Below are 25758 nucleotides of genomic sequence, written 5' to 3'. Positions count from 1 at the left end.
AGCAATTTTATCTCATCCTCTAACTCTGTATTTTAGGCTTTAGTTCTCCAAATTTTCCCTAATTCTGAAAGGTCTTATTGCTATAATAGATCTTTATTCCATAATATTTAAGTGGTCTGATTTTCTCACTGAGCTCTCATACCCTGATGCACTCATAGACTGATTATATTTAACTGCCATACTGCATAGTAACTAGTATATATGTCATTAAATGGATGTTAGATTAATTTTGTTGATGTTGTTCTTCACTAGCAATGGTAAACTCTAGAGATATGCTCAGAATTTAGACCCTGCTATTCTTTTACCATGGTCACTTGAAGAGAACTTTCCAAAGTTAGAGGGAGAATTGAAAAAAAACAGTGAGATATTGGCTGGCATCAGTAGGAAAGAAATGATGGAAGATTTTCATCTGGGAGAATGTCACAATTAGACTTTCAATTTCATCATCCTGGTTGTAATGTGAAAAATGGGTTGTAGGGAGGTTGAGAGTGGAAGTTACAGGGAACAATTAATAGGATAGTACAGTCATCTAGGCAGAAATGCCTAGAGGTGGACTAAGGTGGTGGCAGTAGGATGAAGTGAGGAATCTTTGTCTGTCAGGAGAAGGCAGTCTAGAGCATGGATAACCATTTCAAAGGTAGCAAAAGTATCTTTGGCTCTAAACCACCATCACAGAATGACTGGGATATTTAACCTCCCCAATTCCCTCTATTTCCTTGTGTAAATCCCCCCAAACTTATATGCTGTTTAATTTTTCTTGCTAGCACTATTTAATTTCTTATTGTTGAACAGCACTTGTATGGTCCTTGCTACCTAGCCACTATAGTAAGTGCTTTTCAAAGGTTGATTCATTTAATCCTTGTAATGGCTACTGGTGCAGTTTTCCTATGGTCTTCAGTTGGTAGCAAAATCTTCCATCATCACTGACTGCCATTGCTGTTTCTCTCCCAGATGTTGGTCTGGATGATGGAGTTTACTTCTCATCCTGTGGCTGCTGTTACTCTCTCTGATATGAGGAATTATATCAGTTGGGTTTTTTGTTTGCAAGCAACAGAAATGGATTTTAAGCAAGAAATTGATTTTCCTATAGAATATCAGGTTCCACTACTCACTCCTTTGAATAGTCAATATCCATATACACCCTTGTTTCTATACCTAGACACACACACACACACACACACACACACACACACACACACTTCTACTAAATATAATGCATCTTTTCTTCATAATAACCAAAAATGTACTCACCTCCTCTCTGAAGGGAGACAATGCAAAATTTCATGCAGATTTTCTGGGTGTTATCCATTTCCTCTTTAGTCTAATACAACTTCATATTGATATTCAACAACCTATGAACTAAAATTTGTATTTAAACACCACAAATACACCTATACAGAACAGTGGGATAACAAAATTTGTCTTATATTCAAGTTAGGAATTATGGATAGAGACTACAGTGATTTATAGCTGTTTTTTTCAAACCAGGATTTAGTCATAGTTCATTAATTGCATTTGATCACTAGTAGACCACTGCATTTTCAAAGGCTTCATCTCTCATTTTTTGGTATGCATATGTATCTAGCATACCTGCTACTTCTGAATATGTGGCAGATTGTATTTCCCAAATATATCCACACTTTATATTTACCCCACCCCACATGTTTTTCTTACAATGTGATTGTCATTGCTCCTGCTAAGAGGTTGGTGAAGTTCCCTCCCCTCTTTAACCTGGGTAGGTGCTTGTGCCTCCCCCAACCAACGAAGTAAGTGATGCTATGTGATTTCCAAGACTAAGTTATAAAAAGGATGCAGCTTAACTCCCTCTTTCTCTCTCTCTCTCTCTCTCTCTCTCCCTCTCTCTCTCTCTTCCCATCCCTTCTCTCTTTCTCTCTCAACAATTGCCTTGGAACCTTGCTAGGTAACAGCCAGTATCAGTTGCCAAACACATGAGTGAAGAAGCCTTCATATTATTCCAACTCCAGCCTTAGAGCCTTCTAGCTGAGGCCCCTTCATCACAGTAGAGGTAAGCCCTCCCTAACCTTTCCTGTTTGAATTTTTGATCCATAAAAACTGTGAGAAATAAATATTTATTTTTGTTTTAAGTCACTAAATTTTGGGGTAGTTTAAATGCAAAGTAGTTAATTAAAACACAGTCTTATAAGCATGATGTCATCAATAGAGCAAAGCATAATAATCTCCTGTGGGATAATAAGATGGTCAAGGTTTGGTTTAGCAAATATAGTACAGTCGCAAAAAGTTGATGCATAGCTGAAGTAGGACAGTGAAATTGTACTGAAACTTTACTGTAAAGTAAAATCAACCTGTCTGAAGTGTTTATATTTATTGGGCTAGGAAATACAAAAAATCATTTACTAGATGATTAGCTGTGTCCCAAGTGTCAGAAGCATGTTTGTTGTTGTTCCAGTAAGAACACCGCACTTGGACCAAAGTTGCAGTTTGAAATGCCAGATCATTAAGTTTATGATTATTCACTTTTATACTCCAAGGCCCATCCATATTCACTTAAATAGAAATGTGGTAGGAATTACCACACCTGTATCTTTCAAATCTTTGATGATGGCATTGACTTCTGAAATCTCCTTCAGAAATTTAGTCATCTATGTAGTCAATAAATATTAATTGAATATCTATTATGTGCCAGTCATTGTCCTAGACACTGAGGATAGAGCAGTGAACAGGATAGGCAAAATATCTGCCCTCAAGGAGATTACATGCTAGGGAAGGAAAAAGACCATATACAAACAAACAATTGTACAATATATTGCTAAGTGGTAATGGGTGTAAGGCAGTAATATTGCTTTTCTGTAAGCATTTTGCCAATGAGGGGTTATTCCAAGAGCTTACACTTGGCCCTCTCTGTTGTAAAAGCCCATAGGCCCTGACTAAAGGAGTCAATGTAAAGATGCCTGCAGTTGCTGAGATTGTCCAATTTTATCTTTATCTTTAGATCATGGGAAAATAGCCATGGGAAAAGAGTTTGGGGTCCCACAGGACCAACCATAAGTTGCAATGGGTTAAAATTCTATTTAATAACTGTCCCTTATAAGGCTCAGTGTTAATGTACTTTTGGGCCCCCATAAATTAGTGTAAGTCCAGGGTGAGTGCTGAAGAGCCTGTGAATGTTTTGAGTGTGTGCTTTTCTCTTGATCACATTTACCCAGTAAGTGGTTTCAGATCTATGGGGGAAGACAAGGGGAAGATTCACAGTTTGTTCCTGTGACATTAGTAGCCTTGATCAAGTCTCCACTCTAGGTGTTCTGCATTGTGAAATCATCTAGGTCTAGTAATTGAGTGAGTGCTAGGACTCACTTTAGGGGTAATGTAAGCCAAGTTCTTACTCACTAGACTTCTCTTTTAAAAGATTGCAAGTCAAGTAGGGCTTTAGCAGGTTAGGCATCTCTTTCCATGCCAAGAATCCCCTAAACAATTAACCAACACCAGAATCTCTATAGATCAAATCATTCTGGTTACTGTCTGGCCTATGGCCTATTCAGAGACCAACACACTCACTTTGCCTCTGGCAATTAAGTCTGGCACTTGGTGTCTCCTCCCCCTTCATCCTTCCATTCCCACACTCTGTTGAGTTAAACCTCAAGCATTGTTTTATGTACTACTAATTATCTTAACTAGTGGTGGTTAACTTCTGACCAAGGACAGAAGCCAGAATTTACTGAAGTCTTTGCAAAGAGCTGCAATAATGTTATGAAAAAGCTTTCCCCAATTCCTCATCAAATGAACACCTCTCTGCAAAGAATACCACGTAATGCTTAATCATGCTACTAATACAACTTTTACGGCAGAGATTTGCTTTGGACTTATGTCAAGGTCTTCAAATGAAGCTCTAAAGAACTATCTGGAACATTTTGCAACAATCTATTCTGACAAGATCAGAGTTTAGAGACCTTTCTAAATTCTTTCAAATGCCACTACCACTTTATTATTTGAGTGAATGTGCTTAGGGTGAATCCCCATAGTAAAAAATTCCTTGGCAGATCCTCCAGGATAGGTCTTCCTATCGGAGGTCTCCATTTTTCAGAAAGATACTTATCACTGCTGCCTCATCTTTAGAATGTGTTCACTACTGGTCTTTCCAGAAGAAACTTCGTATTCAGCATTTATTGCTTCTTTGCATTTCAGTGGTGGAGAGATGTACTAGCTGTATGAAAGAAGAGATCAATACTTTCTGGCACTTAATGTATAGTACACTTGAGAAGGAGCTCAAGATTTAGAGGAATGAGCCAACTTGGGGTTAATAACTGTGGTGTCCAAAGTGATTTCATCATATGCCATTTGAATTTCTAATTTCACTGCTTTCACTTCTTTCCCTGCTTCTCCATTCTCAAATGGCAAGGCTGAAAGAATTCCTAGTGCATCCCATCTTCTCAGACTTGGGAAATATCACTCAGAGGGAACAGCACCTTCTATTGCAATTCTGGTCATTTGGAAAAAGGCACAGCATTCAGGGGATAGCTTCAATATGGGTCTGAGCCTTTCCCCGTCTCCAAACACTTCTATTTCTTTTATGCCCGACTTTCTGTTTGCTCTCTTTTTTCTCTGCTCTTTCTTGGAGTTGTTCCTGACCCTAACTTCATTGTTCCCCACCAGAGGTGCTCTGGAAAGCTGCATGATAGGGGAAAGAGAATAGGCTCTGGAGTTACACCTGGGTTTAAATCCTGGCTCTACAGTCACTGGACATGTAACTTTGACTACATCCGTTAGCCTCTGTGAACACCAGTTTCTTCATCTGGAAATGAAGTGAATCAATCCTACTTCAGAGAGTTATTATTTGAATTAGAGAAAATACATGTAAAATACCTACCCAGATACTTGGCACATGATAAGTAATATATTAATAAATATACCAAAACCACATTAGCATATATTATTATTAGTATATATTATTTATAATAATTAGGTGTCTTGGCTTATTCTTTCTGCTTTTCACCATAAAAATATTTAAATGTTTTGAGCCTTTACTGTATACTCACACTTTTAAATCTCTCCACATATATTAATTCATTTAATCTCAACAACTCTGTAAGGTGGGCACTATTACTAACCCATTGTTGCAGTTGAGGATACTATGACACAGAGGGGCAAATTAACTTGCCTAAGGTCATATATTTGGAAGTAATGGAGCCAGGATTTGATTATAATCTGGCACAAAGCTGGCACATTTTAGAAGCCATACAGGAATGCTGACTCTGATAGTGGATTAAAAGATCTGTAAGAAAAATATTTCATATTTTTCTAGCTTCTTCATATTGTACTTTATATTAATTGAAGAGAGAGATGTTTAAATGTATCAGAAAGATCAGCAGAGCCATTCCTTACAGAAGTAAGCTGAATTTATTCTTAGCTATGAGGTTCATCCCTTTGTCCCTGCTATAGGATGCTAAAGGTAATAGAAAAGTCTCCTAAACTGGTCTCTAGAGGAGATATATTGGCTCACTTAACTACAAATCCAAAAGTAAGGCAAGCTCTAGGCTTCGTTGCTTTAGCCAGTGAGATCCTAAAAGACTCAGATTCTTTCTACTTCTCAGGCTTGTTGTCTCTGTCAGCTTCATTCCGAAGCTGTGGTCCTGTGGCAATTGGAACTGCATGATTCTTCATTCCTCCCTAGTAGGAAAGGAAAAGAGGTTCCAGTGTTTCTTCAGAAGAGTAAAGAAAGGCTTTCCTGATGAACACTACACCACACACATAGCTTTTCATCCCATCAAAATGGTCCAAGTAGCCTCCTCTTAAGCCAATCAAAGCCATCCCTAGAACTTGGGATTGTGGTCATCTTCCCCAAGGCACATAAATGTGGGAAGAACAAGAAACCTGAACAAAATTGTGGTTCTCTTAGGAAGAAAAAAGGGAGGGACAGACCACCAGCATATCCAGCAGGCTCCTAAGGACACATTATCTATTTTCTATGGATTTTCCTATTTTCTTGGCCCCAATTTTATCTTCACTACACTAGTGATAATAGTTACTTCTCATGGAGTGAGCTTACATGAGACAATGTATATGGTAAGTTTTTAACACAGTACAAATGAGTTGTAGTTGTTGTTACTGTGCTGCCATTGCAGTTGGGATTTTCTCTTAAAAGTGTATTGTGTTGTTAGTAGTAAGGCCAGAACAGCAGAAGCTATGTGCCTGTCAATCTCCATTTTGTCCATTCCTACCTCCTAGAATGTACTTTCTCCCACCCCCAGACACTCCAGGATGCCTCTCACTAGTGTGATTTGGGGCAAATCACTTCACCTCTCTGGACTCCACTTCGCTCTTTAGTGAAATGAGATCCTTGCACTAATTAATCTCTAAGGTACCTTCAAGTTTTAATCTTTTATGATTCTATGAATTTCAGGTAGCAAGTTAAAGAGAAGTGAAGAATTTCAGGCAGGTGGCAGGTTTTTGGAGTCAAAGGATTTTAAACAATCAAGTATCCAGTTAACAAGGCTACCCTGATTTAGGGGTTCTAAAAACATACCTACATACATACATACAGAGAGACACACACACACACACACACACACACACACAGAGGTAAACATACACATGCGTAAGCATGCATACACACTAAGGGCAGTTAGCAATCTATAGTGAACATCACAACAGGAATGAGGATCTCTAATAAAATAAAATGGACTCAACTGCAGGGCAAACCTGAGAGATGCAGATGTGGGGAATGGGGCAGTGAGAAGAGAATCTTTAATATATCTAAGTTTGACAGAGGTGAGAATTCCACTGGGTGGAGAATTATCAGTGCTTTGAGCATTGCTTTTATAGGCCTATACGTGCCCAAATCTGAGGGGACCTCCGAAGAGACCTTCCAACCACAGAAACATGTCTACTACTAGGTCCGACCTTGTTTTGCTTTTTTTTCCATCCCTGGTTTCAGCTGGGCCTCAAAAGCAGAAAGGCCAAAATCCAACAAGAAAATATGTTTCTGTTATTTTCTCTTGGCTGCTTAGGAGACCTCTCTTGGCAGGCTTTCTGGTGATTTGTCCAAGCCTAAGAGCCTCTCTTCCCTGGAGTTCCATCACCTTGTTCAGGGGAAAAGAAGCCCTAAGCATCACTATGCAGTGCCTGTGAGGCAGTTGCTCTTTTTCTTAAACTAGAGTCCTTCAGTCCTTTCTTTTCCTCTTTGTCTCCCAAAAGACAACTGTACACAGTGGGACCCAAAATAATAGCAGCAGCTACCGTTTATTACCTGTGTACTATTATTCAGGCGTGACACTAAGCATTTTTCATATTATTTCAATTACTAATTAAGTAGTAATGGAAGGTGATAAGATGGCATAAAAACATTAAAAGGGGTGAAAAATAGATATTTCATATTGATAAAATGTATGGTCCATGAAGAAGTTAAATCACTCATGAACTTTTATGCACCTAATAATATAGTTTCAAAAATTTATAAAGCAAAAATACCAGAAATACAAAGAGAAGTTTACAGGGCCACTGTCATAATAAAAGATGTTAACAGGGCCACTGTCATAATAAAAAATAGACAAAATTGACTAAGTGTATGCAGAATTTATATAGCATAGTAACAAGTTCTATAGAACTTTGAACTCAACAGAGACTACACATTGTTCTGAAACATGTGAAAACGGTTTCAAAAACTGGCCTTGTATTATGTCATAAATAAAACCGTCACAAACTCTAAAAGGCAGTATTCATGCAAGCACTTTGAACAAAATGCAATAAGACTTAGAAATGAGCACTAGAAGGGACACCTGACTGTCTCAGTCAGTAGAGCATGCATCTCTTGATCTCGGGTTTGTAAGTTTGAGCCCCACATTGGGTATAGATATTACTCAAAAACAAAATCTTTTTTAAAAAAGAAAGAAATTGGGGTGCCTGGGTGGCTCAGTCGGTTAAGAATCCAACTTTGGCTCATGTCATGATCTCGCGGTCTGTGAGTTTGAGCCCCGCGCCGGGCTCTATGCTGACAGCTCAGAGCCTGGAGCCTGTTTCAGATTCTGTGTCTCCCTCTCTCTCTAACCCTCCCCCTGTTCATGCTCTGTCTCTCTCTGTCTCAAAAATAAATAAACGTTAAAAAAATTTTTTTAATAAAAAAAATTTTAAAAAGAAAGAAATTAACAAAAGAAGGATAGAAAAAACAAATATACCTACTTAATATTTTAACCTTTATAAATTATTATTGGGCATATCAGTTAGGGTTCAGTCATATGAAATATCTGCACATAATGGATTGGTCATCCATATATACAGAGGTTTGACCTGATGCAGTTGTAGGATCTAGCTAAACAGTCTCTCTAAGGTTGTTGTCATTGCATCTGATACTGGAACTTGAAGTCCACAGGGCAAACAGTCGGGATGTAAAGTGGGAAGAGTACAAGCTGATGCATATGAGGATAGGCTAAAACCAATGTCAGTTCTTGCTTCTGACCTTGGTCATACAGAAGCCTCAGCCTTTTGTCATGGAGCTAAACACACACATACACATGCATGCACACACACACAAGCACAAGCATGTGCACACACACACACACTGAGTACACACTAGCAATCAATAGTGAACATCACAACAGGAATGCAAACATCTAATAACTCCTCTGAATGAATAAGGAGCTGAAAGAGAATCCAGAAGGAGACAGAGCAGTTCCAATCTTGGCCACTATCCCACACCAAGGAGGGCCAGGAGACAATGTATGTAACCTACAAAAAAGTGAGCTATTGCTTTACTTACACTCACCAAATTGCCCACGAGAATCTTGTGGTCCAACCTAACTGGAAATATACAAGAAAGGGAATTCTGAGAAATGTAGTTCAATGTGGCCAAGATGACACCTTATAAAGCCACCACAATCTGTTCTTCACCAACTTGACACCCATGCTTATCTCCATATTTAATCCCCAATAAAGATAATAATGAAGTCATCCTTCTGCCTCATACAATATAACTATCCCCACAAAACCAGTAGCATGCTAACCCAGAGGTCAAAAAACTCTTTCTTAAAGAGCCAAATAGTAAATATTTTAGGTTTTGCAGGCCACATGGTTTCTGTTGCAACTATTCATTACTAACATGGTAGTATGAAAGTAGCCATAGACAATATGTAACTGAATGAATGTGGCTATATTCCAACTAAACAAAAGCAGATGGCCAGCACTTGGGCCATAGTTTGCCATCTCCTGTGTTAATCCTTTGAGCAATGGAGAATAAGATCCTTTTTATGTTGAGTGATCTTTATCCTTCTACCATCTAATTCACACTTCACTCTTTGATATCTTATAGCTTAAATATTGAGATATGATGTTAATTATACATAGCACATCTTAGATAAGGAAGTGGAAGAGAAGGAGGAAAACAAAAATGTTTTCTCTATATATATATCTCTCTCTCTACATATATATATATATATTCTCTATAATACTCATAAAAGATTACAGTTCTTTTTTTGCAATTGGTTACATTTATTTGCCTGTTTCCAAATGTTATTCCTGAAGGGTCTGGGCTATTAGCAGTCCTGCGTGAATTGGAGTTTGTTGGAGTTTTCCATTGTCTTAATAATCACAAAATATTGGTATACTAAAAGTTGCTCTATAGGATTTCCCACATTCCAGAAATACTCACTGTACAATGGCAACTCAATTATCTCTTGATGTCAAGATCAGTCCCCACAGCCATCTAGTAAATCCCTTGTTTGCCTGTTGATTCAGTGGCCTTAGGAGCCCACAGTGGCCAGGTGGCAGTCTCAACTTCCAGTTCATTGGAATCACTGTTGTGTCTCCTGGTAGAAGCATTCCTCCCTTTGGAACTAAGACTTCCAGAGCAGCAGAGCCTAACCTTGTGGTAATGGGAAACAAAAATTGTACTAGAAGATCACTAGGGGTAATAATGATAGCAACAACTTCACTTTCTATCCCCTTAATTCCTAGACTTGTGAATCTCACTATGGGAGAGGCAGCAATATAATGGATATTGATTTAGAGCATTTATCACAATCTGAAGGACCTTGCTCCAGCCGCACAAAGTGTTGCCACCTACTTGATGCCTTAACTGAGCCTTTGAAAAGTGACGGGGCGCCTGGGTGGTGCAGTCGGTTAAGCGTCCGACTTCAGCCAGGTCACGATCTCACGGTCCGTGAGTTCGAGCCCCGCGTCAGGCTCTGGGCTGATGGCTCAGAGCCTGGAGCCTGCTTCCAATTCTGTGTCTCCCTCTCTCTCTGCCCCTCCCCCGTTCATGCTCTGTCTCTCTCTGTCCCAAAAATAAATAAGCGTTAAAAAAAAAAGTTTTAAAAAAGAAAAGTGATTACACCATTCGACTACATCAGTTGCTTCAGAATTATAAATAACATGGTAGGACCAGTGAATCCCATGAGCATGGACCTATTGCCTAACTTCATATAAAGTGAGTTTCTTGATCAAAAGTGATGCAGTGTAGAGTACCATGCTTTTGGATAAAATATTTGATCAGTTCACAAATAGTACCTTTGGCAGAAGCATTGCAGGAAGATAAGCAGAAAAAGCAAATCCTATGTTATAAGGACAAAATGCTAGTCCTTTCATGATAGAAGCAGACCAATGTAATTAACCTGCAATCAGGCTGATCCCCCAGGAAATAATGCCATTTGGGGGTCTCCATGTTAGTCTCTGCTATTGGCAGATTGGGCATTCAGCAGTACTTTTATCCAAATAAGCCCTGGATGGTGAAGGTTCATGTTGCTGAGCCCAGCATAACCTCCATCCTGATTCCATGGCCATTTGTTCATGAACCCATTAAGCAATAACAGGAATGACTGGAGAAGAGGGCTGACTGACATCCACAGAATAGGTCACCCTATTCACCTGATTATTTAAATCCTTCCTTGGTGAGCATTTGTATGGGGCACAAATATTTTCATATTCTGTGTCCATTTGGAGAGGTTTATCCACATATATCTTGCCCAGATATCCTTGTCACCAATTTTCCAATGTGTCCCTTCCAAGTCCCTGACCATCCAGTCAAATCATTAGCCCCAGCCCATGAGTTAATGTAGACCCATATGTCTGGCTATTTATTAATCCAGGCAAAATGAACAACTATATGTCCTGCACAAAGTTCTGCCCACAGGAAAGATTTTCCTTCAACACTGTTTTTCAGGGCTGTCCCAAAATGAGGCTATAGTACTACAGCTGTCCACTTTATCTTGAAGATAAAGCAGATGGCCAGCCCTGCTTTATCTTGAAGAGTTAATTGGGTTTAAAAAAATTTTTTTTACATTTATTTATTTGAGAGAGAGAGAGAGAGAGAGAGAGCGCGCGCACAAATGCACAGAATCCAAAGCAGGCTCCAGGCTCTGAGCTGTCAGCACAGAGCCCGACGCAAGGCTCAAACTCACCAACTGCAAGATCATGACCTGAGCCAAAGTCAGACACTTAACCAACTGAGCCACCCAGGCACCCTGAAGTGTTATTTGTAAACCAAGTTCAAGTGTTTTCTTCCTCAGTCAACTAATCCTAGGGAACTCATCATGAAGCCATCAGTGTGGTTGAGAGAAAGAAGGAAATGTAGCAGGAGTAGGGGGGATGGACATCTGGGCCACTTCCTCATGCAATTTATTTGTGCCTTCAGGATCTGCATCAGATGATATTGATGGTGAGCATCTCAGGTCATATGATAACCTGGTAGCTCATGGCCAAGCATTTAGTCTCTACTAAGTCCCAGTAACAAGCCAAAAACTGGATCCCAAAAGGGGAAAGCATAGCTTTGCTAAAAAAAACTCTTAGGGTCTGTGCTGTGATTCACCTGTAGGATAGGGGCCTGCTAATGGCTCCAAACAGCATCCCTATGTGACACTAATACTTCAAGTACTATCTTATCTTCTGAGTCATATGGCTCAATTAGAAGAACAGCTTGCATAGCAGCTTGACCTGTTGCAGAGCTTACTCTTATTCTGGGATTCACTCAAAATGGACAGCTTTTCAGGTCATTCAGTAAATGGGTCAAAGTAGCACATCCAAATGAGATATATGTTACCTCAAAAATTAAAAGAATTTCAGTAGGCATGGTGCCTCTTTCCTCATGGTAAGAGGAACCAGGTGCAGCAACTTGCCCTTCATCTTAGTTGAGAAATCTCTTCATATCTCAGATAATTGGACCTCTACAACTTTCACCAAGGTGGCAGGTCCTTGAATTTCTGTGGAATTTATTTCCCACTCCCTGGCACACAAATGTCTTATTGATGTGTCTAGAATAGTTGCTACTTTCTGCTCACCATGTCCAGTAAGCATAAAATCATCAAAGTAACGGACTAGTGTGATATCCTATGGAAGAAGGCAAGCAAGGTTCTTGTAGGTTAGATTGTGACATATGATTTGAGTTGAGAGACCCCCAAGGTAGGACAGAGAGGGTGGATTGCTGCCTTGCCAGATGAAAGCCACCTGCTTCTGATGGTCATTACGAACAGGTACAAAAATAAAAGCATTTACCAGATCTATAACTGCATACCAGAGATGTATTGATATGCTCCAGCAACAAAACCACATCTGGAAATGCAACTACAATTGGTGCCACCACCTATTAAATTTATGACAGCCTATTGTCATTCTGGTTGAGTCACAACCCCTGCATCTTGTAAGTCCTTCCAAGTAGCATCAATCTCTGCAATTCCCCCAAGAATGCAGTATTGCTTTTGGTTTGCTGTTATTGTAGGTACAGATAGTTCTAGTGGCTTTCACTTGGTCTTTCCTACCACAATAGCCCTCATTTTATGTGTCAGAGAACCACTGTGGGGACTCTGCCAGTTGCTACGTATATCTATTCTAATTATACATTCTAAAACTGGAAAAATAACCACAATGTGAACACAACTGGGCCCACTGTGAGATAGATATGAGCCATGTATCAGTTATATGTTGCTGCATAACAAACTATTCCAAAAGTTAGAAGCTGAAAATAACAAATGTGGTCTCAAACATTATCTATGGGTCAGGTATCTGGAAGGAGCTTAGCTGAACATCTCTAGTTCAAGGTCTCTCATGAGATTGCAGCCAAGCTGTTTCCTGGGGCTCCAATCAGCTCAAGACTTGATTGGGAATGAAAGACCCACTCTTGAACTCACTTACGTGGTTTTTGTCAGATTTCAGTTTCTCTGTATTGTTTCACTGAGGGCCTCAGTTCTTTACCACACCATGTGGCCATCTCCATATAGTTGCCCGCCATGTGGCAGGATGCTTCCTCAGTGAAAGTGATCCGAGAGAAAGAGAGAGGGAGAGAGAGAAAGACAAAGAGAATGAACGAAAGACAGAAGCCAGTCATTTTATAGCCTAATATAGGAAATGTTATCCCATTATTTCTTCTATACTCTGCTCATTAGAAACAACTCACTAGGTCAAACCCACACTCAAGGAGAGGGGATTACACAAGGCTGTGACTACCAGGAAATATGGGTCATTGGGGACAACATCAGAGACTGTCAACCATACTGGGTTATTAAAAGTGAAAATGATGAACTTGTTTAGAAATAAACATTAAGAGCCAATGTAGCAAAATTCACCAGGTCTTCACATAACACATCCCATTTTACAAATTGGGAACTCAAGGCACAGAGTGGTTAAAAATATTTGCCCAAGGTCATTTAGTGAGTGGCAAAACTGACACTCAAATCTCAGTCTAATTCCAAAGGCTAATTCTGACTCTGACCTTTCCTCCAAAAGTCCTTTAATGAGATCATTTATTTCAGATGGCTTCTATTCCCTTCTGTTTCTTCTCTTTCTGCCTACTTTTCTTTCCATTTCTCCCCCCCCCCAACCCCAAGAGAAAGACTATTCAGAGACTGATATATTTTACCTTATTGTACCAACTATGAGATACCCTCAAGTGTGAGGTCATAGTTTTTCAGAAAAGAGATTATTTTTAAATGATAACCCATGGCCTATCCCACAGAACTGTTTCTTCTCCTCTGATGCCTTCTAAACAGAAGCTGGTGACATTAAGGCCACAATTTCAGCACACCTGCTCCTTGGTAACAACTGAGTTTCCTCCAGGTACCTCCAGTTTCATAGCTGCTCAGAACTTCCCCTCTAAAAGGCCCAGAGTCACTCTCAGAACAATATATCCATAGTTTAAAATACAACTTGAGTGGTTTAATCACACCCCCACCCCCACCCACTCCTTCCACTTCCCTTTCCCTCCCCCCTAGAGGCCCAATCAGTGAGATTTCAGCAATACTTTCTGTAGTCTGGGAAAATGCTAGGTCACACTTGGGAGTACCTGGCTGCCCAGAGGACAGTTTCAGTTCCCACTGCCCACCTACAAATAAGAACCAACTTGCACATTTAGAATGATCATTTTCTTTATGTAGCTGAAATAAATCTCAGACCACAAATTAAAGGTTGAAAGAAATAAACTTTATTTTTTAAATAATAATTTAATAATTTAATTTTAACCAAACATAATTTATTTTATGAACCTCATTTTATATAGGAGTAGAAACATAGTATGTCAATTCAAAGAGCCATCTTTAGGGTTGACTTGAGATCTGGGTGTGTTGGAGAGTGGGTTGGAGAAGGGGACTTTGGCCTTCAGTTGTTATCTGCCTGTACCTGCATCTATTGAGATGTCTATCTTCAGTTGAGACATTGAGATGTCTATCTTCAGTCCTAAAGTCATTCTCAGCCTCTTGCACCTGACCATAGGCCCCTCCAACCTGGCTGTATCTCAGGTACTTGGCCATCCCTCTCAAAGGTAGAGAAGACATTTAGTTGCACTTCTACCCCTTCTGGACAGGAAAATCCTACAAGTCTTGTGACCTCCCTGGAAACAAGGTACAACCTTACTCTTCTCCTAAATCCCTAAACTTTCTTAGGAAGGTTTCACTTCCTTCATTGGCCCCAGGAATTTTCCCTGAGGATAAGCCACAGGACCCCTGCTCAGGAACCAATAACATCTCGCTTCCTCTCAGATGCTCCTCTTCTTCCCTGACCAGTTCTGTAGATTTTAATCTCAGGTTGACAGAAGGGAAAAGGGATGAACTGGCTTTGATGAACCAAATATTATTCTAAATCCTTTTGTCTTCTTCCTGGACCTGAACTTTTAAAACTTAAAAGGTAATATTTTACTCTTGTTCTCTGATTTTTCTGTAACAACCTTCTCTAAGACAATCCATATCTCAAAAATGGGGAAAAAGCCATAAGACAAACAAAAAGAATTCTAGGAAAACATATCAATTATCAAAATATAATTTCACTACAATTAAATACATTTTCCTGCCTTACATAAAATCCGTGTCATTTCTTTTTATCATAGTCCTTCATTTTATTTCACATCCGCCCAAAGCAGGAAACTTGCTGAATGTCCTGAGTTAAGTGTCCATGAAGCAAAAAAAGTATGAGAACGGCCCTACTTCTTACGGGAGGCTGTTACGGGTTGAATTGTGTACCCCAAAGAAATTCCCAGTACTTCAGAATGTGACTTTCTTTATTTGGAAATAGGGTAGTTGGAAATATAATTAGTTAAGATGAGGTCATACTGTGTCCTGAATAGAAGAGAAGAGACACAGAGACAGAGACACAGGGAAAAGATGGCCATGTGGTGACAGAGGCAGAGTTTGGATTGATGTAGTTACAAGCGAAGAACTCCAAGATGGCCAGCAAACACCAGAAACTAGAAGAGGCAAAGAAAGATTCTCCCCTACAGATTTCATAAGAAAATCTGGCCTTACATTAGAGGATGTCTCATAATTGATCCAATAAAGTAACTATAGCAATCTCTGAATGGTCTTGGAACATGGCCCTGTCAACACCTTGATTTTGAACTTCTAGCATCCAGAACTCTGAGACAACAAATTTATTATTTTAAGCCACCCAGTTTGTGGTAATTTGTAATGACAACCCTAGGAAACAAATATAGTAGTCTAATTAAGGATGTAAGAACTCAGATATCACAAAGCAGTTATGGAATAATGCACTGTTAAACTGTGTGACACTAAAGAGAACAGCAAAAGATCTAGAGACTCCCAGACTTACCACCCCACCCCCCACCCCCGCCACCGAGTCTCTTGCCTAGTCTTAGGAGTGACTGGGTTGCTTTATTCATAGCATTGACACAAAGAAGTTTATATCTCCCTGGCCTTTTGGGCCCTGTGCTCCAGGATCTCACACAATAAAGCCTCCATCTAAAGGTCATTACTCCCAAAGGAAGTGACTCTTCTTTTGAACACAAATGCCATAGGCTTCTGAGATTAAACAGGACAACACTTCACATCTCAGAAAGTTATACTTGCCATGATGAGACCCAAGATGGGACCAGCCATGTGGCTCTGAGCTTCACCTAGCCAGAACCTCAACCAACAGGAGAACTCTGTCTTATGAGACCTATTCTGAATGGTCTTTGTTTGCCTGAAATCTTGCTATTGGGTTATAACAGTGGATTCTACACATCTTGCTCGACCTGGTTCTGTTAAGTCCTCCTTTTTTTGGGACAACAAAGAGGGGGGCCTCTTTGTTGTAGGCCACTAAATAAGTTGTCTCTACTGGGTCTCAATGCCCATGAGGTACATAACCAATAAATTATCCTTTCTATAGTTGGTGGATTGACTATTATACATTTTCTGTTTCAGAGAAGGAATCAAGAAACAAGGAAGGGGATTGGGCTCAAAGGGCAGAGTGGTAAGGGAAGGATGAGAAGTTAAATTTGGGGTTTAAAAAAGGAAAAAGGAAATGAAAGTTGGCTGGGCTTGTTAGTCAGGAATCATCCTTGTGTCCTCATTTCTCCTTATCTCTTACATCTAAGTAATCAGCAGATCTTATCCATTTTATGTTCAAAATACATCTCAAATCTGTTCTTTTAAATGTCAATAACCACAACTTCTTTAGACCAGGCAACCATCATCTCTGCCTTAGATGACTGCTAAACCTCATAACTGATCTCTCTTTTTCTAATCTTATCTCATATAATTTATTCTCTACAAAACAACCACAGTGATCTAAAATGATGAATAAAATAACTTCTGTCCTGTGATTAAAATTCTTTAACTTTCACTTTCAGCCAAGATGGACTAACAGATGACATCTATCTTCCTTCTCTAAGTAATTAGAAAAATGGACAAAAATGTATATAGTAAGTATTTTTTCAGACATGTAGTACAGGACTATGATCCCCGAGAAAAAGTGATGAGGTGAGCCCTACAATTGCATGAACTTACTTCTTGGAGGCAATTTTCTGTCCACATCACTGAGGGGGTAAACTAAGCAGGTCTCTATGAGTTGCAGAGATAGAGACTTAACCAGGGGAGGTTAGGGTGGCTAGAATTTGTGGAGCAGAGTACCAAAGAAGAGTGAGCAGCAGCAGCGGAGAGAGAGGGAATGAGAGAGGGTGCTCCAAAAGTCTGAGAGGGATCTCATTGAATCTTTGGCTGAGCACTGATCTGTGTATGTATAAGAGGAATCTACTCTTGGTCAGAGAAAGAACCACCTGAGAGGAATAAGCAGGACAATTCACAGACCTGGGAATAGTTTGTGTTCCTACCAGCCAGAGTAGAAAGACCTCATAATATATGAAGCATTGGGTAGTCCTCAAAAAAAAAAAAAAGAGTCCTTAGTAGTAGCACTAAATTAGCCCTAGATTAAAGGTTACTCTAGACCTGCTCTAACAAAGCTTAAAAGCAAGTCTTGAAATAAGCCAAATGATCCCAAGTAATTTAACAGTTCACCAGAACAAAATATAACTGTAGTTAAAGATATAGAACAAAATCCAGCAAAACAATATAAAATGCACAATGTCTGACATCCAAAAATAACCAAGCATGCAGACAGGACTTTTGGCTATGACAGAATAAAGAGGTATGTGATGGAACCAGAAAAGACCCTGAATAGCCAAAGAAATCCTGAAAAGAAAACTAAACCTTGAGGCATCACAATTCCAGACTTCAAACTGTATTACAAAACTGTAATCACTGAGACAGTATGGTACTGGCACAAAAATAACACATAGATCAATGGAACAAAATAGAGAATGCAGAAATGGAGTCACAAATGTATGGCCAACTAATCTTTGACAAACCAGGAAAGAATATCCAATGGAAAAAAGGCAGTCTCTTTAAGAAATGGTTTTGGGAAAACTGGACAGCAGAATCATGTTGTGATCACAGCTGGGGCAAAGAGCCTGACTAGACAGAATTGTAATAAGGAGATTCTGAAAAAGACAGAGCCAGAGCCATAGAGCGCTAGATTAGCTCTCCACCTATTCCTAGATGACTGGGAAACTACATACATGCACAGGAGGTACTGAAGAGAGCCCAGTGGAAAGTAAAAACCTAGGCATACTTGAGAACTAGCTAAAATTTGAAGTTACTCACTCTTTGGTCTACACATAGGTAAGTTAGCAGAGGAGTGAGTTAAAGCCTTATGGATTCAAGGTGTTTGAGCAAAATCTCTGTTCAAATCATTGGCTGACTACTAGGCTATGTTGACACAGAGATAACTTCTAGCAAGCCAAGACAGAAAAAAAAAAGAAAGAAAGCAAGAAAGAAAGAAAGAAAGAGGAAAGGAAAGAAAGAAAAAAAGGAAAGAAAGAAAAGAAAAGAAAAGACAGAATAAAAAATCTGGGCAGAGACATCAGCAGGGGTCTGCAAGTCATGGGGGAGAAAGATTCCACCATTGAAGCCAAACAATGTTTTTTTAATCGGGGGGGGGGGGGAATCAGAATAGAGACTTGCTACAATGCATTATTGAAATGCCTGATGTCAACCAAAAATTATGAGAAATGCAGAGAAACAGTAGAGTATGATTCACATTCAGGAAAAAAATCAGTCAATAAAAACTAACTCTATAAGCCCAGATGTTAGATTGAGAAGACAAACACTTCAAAGCAACTATTATAAATATATTTAAATAATTAAAACTTTATTCAAAGAATTAAAATAAAATATGAAAATGTTTGATAAGTAAGGAATGTCAATACAAAAATAGAAACTATAAAAAAGAACCAAAGGGGAATTCTAGAGTTGAAAAGTACAATAACAAAAATGAAAAATTCCCTAAATGGGCTTTATAGCATATTGGCAGAAGAGTAAATTAGTGACTTTGAAGATAAAATAGTGGAAATTTTCCAATCTGAAAAATAGAAAAAAGAATGAAGAAAAATGAATAGAGCCTCAAAGACTGTGGGACAGCATCAGGCATACCCATGTACCTATTATTGGAGCACTAGAAAGTGAGGAGAGAGAGAAAGAGTTAGAAAATTTTTGAAAAAATAAAGGCTAAAAATTCTCCAAGTTTTATGACAAACATTTATCTTCAAATCCAGGAAATTCAACAAACTCCAAGAATGATAAACTTAAGAGCTCCACCCTCAAACACATCATAGTGAAAAAGTTGAAAACCAAAGAAAAAAAGAAAATCTCAAAATCGGTAAAAAAAAATGATTCATCATGTACAAGGGAACAAAAATATGATTAAAAGCTAACTTCTCATCAGAAGTAATGGAGCCAAAAGGCATAAGAGTGACATATTCAAAGTGCAAGAAAAACCTTTTAATCAAGAATTCCATATCCATCAAAATTAAAAATAAGGAAGTTTCTGATGGTCAAAATTCAGAGAATGCGTTATTAGTCAACCTGTCATACAAGATATACTAAAGGAAGTTGTTTGGGCTTAAATACAATCCACAGAGAGAAATGAAGAGCACAGAAATAATAAATTGTGGGTAAATAAAACATATAAGCAAATATAATAAATAAGAAATGTATTTATAAATATATAATATATAGTTTATAAATAAATATATTTTCTCTTTTTTCTCTTACTTTCTTTAAAAATATGAGACTGTATAAAATAATAATTATACTAATATATTGTTGGTTTTATAACACATATACTAAATTATATGACAATAATAACACAAAAGAAGGAGATGGAGATGGAGTTATATTGGAGAAAAGTTGCTATATTTTCCTGGAATTAAGACAGTATTAACCTGCAGTAGATTGTGGTAATTAAAATGTACATTATAATCCCTAGAGCAACAACAACAAAAACTTTAAAAATAGTAATAAAGGGGCACCTGGGCAGCTCAGTCAGTTAAGTGTCTCACTCTTGATCTCAGCTCAGATCTTGATCTCAGGGTCCTGAGTATGAGCCCTGCATTGGGCTGTATGCTGGGTGTGAAACCTACTTAAAAAAATAGTTATAAAAAGTCAAAATAGGAAAAACAATTATATACTAAAATGTTTGTTTGACACAAAAAAAAATACAACCAGGGAATAATAGAGAAACAAAATAAAAGCCATGAGATCTATTGAAGACAGATAGGAAAATGGCATATGTAAGTCTAACCATGTTACATATTATGTTAAATGTGAATAGACTAAATATTCCGATCAAAAAGCAGAGTGTCAGACTGGAAGAAAAAACAACATCCAATGATATGCTGTCTACAAGAGAAAGTTTAGATTCAAAGACACAAATGGATTGAAAGTAAAAGGATGGTGTGATTGTTAATTTCATGTGTCAACTTGGCTGGACCATAGTGCCAAGATATTTAGTCAAACATTATTCTGGACATTTCTGTAAAAAAATTTTTTTGGATGAAATTAACATTTAAGTGAATGAACTTTGAATAAAGGACATTACCCTCCATAATATGGGTGGGCCTTCTCCAAATCAGTTGAAGGTCTTAATAGAACAAAAGCTGACCTCCCCTGAGCAACAAGGAATTCTGCCAATAGGTGGCCTTTAGATCAAACCATGACTCCCCTGGGTCCTCACTCTGCCAGCCTACTCTGTAGATTTTGACTTATCAGGTGAGCCAATTCCTTAAAAATAAATGCGTGTGTGTGTGTGTGTGTGTGTGTGTGTGTGTGCGCGCGCGCATGCACGCACACGCACTGTTGATTCTGTTTCTCTAGAGAACCTTGACTAATATAGATGACCAAAAGTATACAGTAACCATAAGGAAGCTGGAGTGGCCATATTAACATCAGACAAATAAATACTGAAACAAGAAATCCTACTAGAAGAGGAGGGGGAAATTTCATGAGAATAAAGAGTTAAATTTCAAGAGGATAAAGAGTTTTCTTCAGTGAAGAAATATAAAAATTATAAAAGTATATATGCACCTAACAGCAGAGCTCTAAAATACATAAAACAGAAAGTGACAGAATTAAAAGGAGAAATACACAATTCAACAATTATAGTTGGAAACTTCAACACTCCCTTCTCAGTAATTGATAAAACTAAGTGGTAAACAAGAATATAGAGGACTTGAACAACACAACCAACTTGACCTAACTGGCATTTACAGAACACTATACCCCCAAACAACAAAATAGACCTTCTTTTCAAGTATCCATGGAACATTCGCCAGGATAGACCATATGCTAGACCATAAAAACAAGTTTCAATAAATTTATTTTTTTAACTTTTTAAAAAGGGTTTTTTCATGTTGAGAGAGAGAGAGAGAGAGAGAGTGGGAGGGGTGGAGAGAAAGAGGGAGAGAGAGAGAATCCCTATGCAGGGCTTAAACTCACAAACCATGAGATCATGGGACATGAGCCAAAACCAAGAGTCAGACACTTAACTGCCTGAGCCACCCAGGTGCCTCTCAATAAATTTGAAAGGATTGAAATTATTTAAGTTTCAATTTAATTATTAAATTATTTTTGACCACACCAAAGTAGTTAGAAGTCAACAACAAAAAGAAATGTGAACAAATCAGAAATAGTTAGAAAATAAACAACACATTTCTAAACAAACCATGGCTCAAAGAAGTCACAAGGAAACTTGGAAAATATCTTAGACTGAATAAGAATGAAACATGACATATCAACATTTATGGAAGGCAGATAAAGCAGTGCTTAGAGGGAATTTTATGTCTTTAATCACTGATATTAGAAGGCAGAAAGATCTAAAATCAATAACCTAAGCTACTGCTTCAAGAAGCAGAATAAGTCTACCGTGCCAATTTTCTGAAAACTAACCATAAAAAAATTGTAAACAAGTTCAGAGGAAATCATATGGTACAATATAGAACCAAGATAAGAATGATGTCATACTTCTTGTTGAAAACTATGCAATTAGAAGACAATGGGGCTTCTTTACCGCTTTACTTCTTTACTGAAAGGAGAAAGCTGAAATCTAGAATTCTTTAACCAGCAAAAATATATTTCAAGAATGAGAGTGAAATAAAGTTATTTTCAGACAAAGCAAAGACAATTTATTTACAGGAGATCTTTCCTATAAAAATATGATAAAGGAAGTTATAGAGGCACATAAAAAATGATAACAGATGGAAATTTGGATATACACAAAGGAATGAAGAATACCAGAAATGATTACAAAGTGAGAAATGGTAACTTTTCAGTTGAAAAACGTGGTGGACATCACCTTGACCAAGTGATAAAAATTATCAACAAGACAAAATTACCAATAAGACAAATTGACATGCTGTTCTTCCTGATGTGATATATTGAAGAGGACACAATATCACTTATATAATACTCATGCCAAAAATGTCTAACTTGAATGCAACTGTGATGAAATAAACAAAACCAGCTGAGGGATGCTCTATGCTCTATTTTAAAGAAGACTAGAAAGATATGACAAGTCAATGTAATACGATCCTGGACAGAATACGGGATCAGAGGGAAAGGAAAATGACTATAAAGGACATTATTGGGGAAACTGGTAAATTTTAAATATGTACTGAATATTAGATAATAACATTATATCAGTATTAAATGCCTGTATCTGATGACTGCAGGGTAATTATGCAAGAGAATATCAATATCATTTTTCTTAGAAAACACAAACTAAAATATTTAGGGTAAAGGGTATTATGTCTATATGATATTCTTTTTTTTTTTTAATGTTTATTTATTTTTGAGACAGGGAGAGACAGAGCATGAATGGGGGAGGGTCAGAGAGAGAGGGAGACACAGAATCTGAAACAGGCTTCAGGCTCTGAGCTGTCAGCAGAGCCCAACGCGGGGCTTGAACTCACGGACCGTGAGATCATGACATGAGCCGAAGCCGGGCCGAAGCCGGATGCCTAACCAACTGAGCCACTCAGGCGCCCCTCTATATGATATTCTTAAATGATTCTATATATATATATATATATATATATATATATATATATATATATACACACACACACACACACACACACACACATATATATATACACATGTGTATATACATATAATGTGTGTGTGTGTATATATATGTATATGTATACACACACACACACACGTATGCAATAAACACAGCGACCCTCTATGCATACACACCACCTTGACATTTAGCATTTGCAATGAGGAGATGGGTCTAGAATCTCTTACTTTTTTCTATCTCAAAAATTATGACTCTGATTTCTGTCATCTTTTGCATCTCAGTCACTTCCCTCAACTTACCCCAAAGCCACTCCATAATCGATTTCCCACTCCCTCTCCCACAGAGAACAGCTGTTATAAATAAGCTCTGTTCATTTAAGGAAGTAGAGAAAAAACATGAACATAATGGAGAGAGTAATGGAAAATATAAAAACACACTAAACTTCTAGAGATGAAAAAAATGCACTGCAAAATATTAAACCGTGTGGGTTTTTTGCCATTCAATTGACAAGCCCTTTCCCCATATTGTACAGCAACTCCTGAAACATCATTTCCTTCAGGCATTCTTCCCAGATTGATTCAAAGAAAGAGACTACTCATGACACTCCTATAGCTACTTCCTTTGTGCACATTTAACTTGGATTGACCTGTTCCAAAAGGCAATCATCCTTGACCTGTAATAACATATGCATTTGCCTGTTTATTTGTGGCTTGACTTAATGTGCTAAATCAGACTGTGAATCCTCTATATGCATATCCATGTCAGTGAATCTGTCTTTGATTTTAAAGGGACTGTCTTCTCATAGTTTAAAAGGACTGGCCTTGGGGCACCTGGGTGGCCCAGTCAGGTGAGTGTCAGACTTCGGCTCAGGTCATGATTTCATGGTTGGTGAGTTCAAGCCCCGCCTTGGGCTCTGTGCTGACAGCTCAGAGCCTGGAACCTGTTTCAGATTCTGTGTCTCTCTGCCCCTCCCCTGCTCACACTCTGTCTCACTCTTTCTCTCAAAAATAAATATTAAAAAAATAAAAGGACTGGCCTTACTATCAAAAAAATTAATCAAAATAGAAATCTGATGCCCCACTTTCTTTCATCAGACTTTATCCCTAAATCCCTAATAGAAAGTAAATACAGGATTTCTGCTTTGAGGAAAATAGAGGAGATATACATCTCTATAGTCTTCCTACTAAGTACAACGAAAAACTCTAGATGTTATATTTAAAGACTAGAGACCTCAGGACCCAAGGAATGACATAGTGGTGGGTTACTTTAAATTTTTTTTTGCCTCATATACCCAGACTGGATGTTGAAAGAAGATGGCAACTTGGAAATGCCAACAAACATAGACATGAAAGTCCCAATAAAAGCTTACTTTCTCTAGCCAAGAACCAGAAAGATGAAAAACTTTGAGGCAATAGCTGTTTTACCAAATGCAACAAGAGAAAAAATACCTTGGCCTGAGCCTAGGGCCCTCCAAAGCACAATCCATAAAAGGAAAAATTGATAGGTGAGACTTAGCAAAAGTTAAAATTTTTTGGTCTGTGAAAGACCCTATTAAGTGGATACAAAGGCAAACAAACTACAGTCTGGGAGAAATTATTTCAAAACATATATCTGACAAAGGACTAGTATCTAGAAAATATAAAGAGCTCTCAAAATGTAATAGTAAAAACCAAACAATCCAATGAAAAAATGGGAAAAAGACATAGACATTTTACTAAAAAGGATATACAAAGGCACACAATACCTGCAAAGATGTTCTATTTTATTAGCCAGTAGGGAAATGTAAATTAAAACCACAAGCAGATATCATTATACAACAATCAGAATGACTAAAACAAAAAATAATGGCAACACCATATGTTGATGAAGATGAACTAGATCCCTCACACACTGCTGGTGAAAATGCACAATGGGAAAGTCACTCTGGAAAATAATTTGGCAATTTCTTCTACTCAACAACAACAATGGTATGCAACTACCATATAACGAAGGAATGAAACTCTTGAGCATTTATCCCAGAGAAATGAAAATTTATATTCACCCAGAAACCTGTACATGAATGTTTATTGCAGCTTTATTTACAATAATCAAAAACTAGAAGAACACAAGTGTCCTTCAATGCGTAAATGGTTTTAAAAACTGTAGTACATTCATACCACGAGATACTACTAGGTAATAAAGGAATGAGCTATAGATATATACAACAACTTGGATAAATCTCCAGAGAAGTAGGCTGAGTGAGAAAAGCCAATTCTTAAAGGTTACATACTGTATGATTTTATTTATATAACATTTCTGAAATGACAAAATCATAAAAAATGGTGAGCATATTTGTGGTTGCCAGGAATTAAGGAAGTAGTGGGGCTGCAAGGAAAGTGGATAGTGCTATTAAAGGACAACATAATGTTGAATATCGATATCAATGACCTGGTTATGATACTGTGCTCTAGTTTTTCAAGATATTATCATTGAGGGAAACTGGGCAGAGAGTGCACAAGATTTCTGTTTTATTTCTTACAACTACATGTGACTCTACAATCATCACAAAATAAAAAGCTTATGTTTAAAAAAGTAAATACATTGGATGAGATTACATTTGGCTGTTTTTAGTTTTTTAGACCTTAGCATAAAAAATATTTTTATTAGAGGAGCCTTCAGGGAGAACAGGATGACCCCAGGTGC

General features: G+C 38.0%; 1 protein-coding gene across 1 annotated transcript in view; it reads left to right on the top strand.

Moving 5' to 3' along the window:
• Window positions 1–25758, top strand: part of LOC128311193 (translation initiation factor IF-2-like) — a 242574-nt gene that overhangs the window by 206337 nt on the left and 10479 nt on the right. Inside the window, exon 6 of the mRNA XM_053200569.1 lies at window positions 1922–2026. The gene's annotated coding sequence lies outside the window, so the exon portion shown is untranslated. The remainder of the gene's footprint in view (window positions 1–1921; window positions 2027–25758) is intronic.

The sequence above is a fragment of the Acinonyx jubatus genome, chromosome A3 (assembly GCF_027475565.1).
Source record: "Acinonyx jubatus isolate Ajub_Pintada_27869175 chromosome A3, VMU_Ajub_asm_v1.0, whole genome shotgun sequence".
In the NCBI taxonomy this organism is placed as follows: domain Eukaryota; kingdom Metazoa; phylum Chordata; class Mammalia; order Carnivora; family Felidae; genus Acinonyx; species Acinonyx jubatus.
The sequence above is the reverse complement of the archived record's forward strand: the minus strand, read 5'-3'. Positions and strand labels throughout refer to the sequence as shown.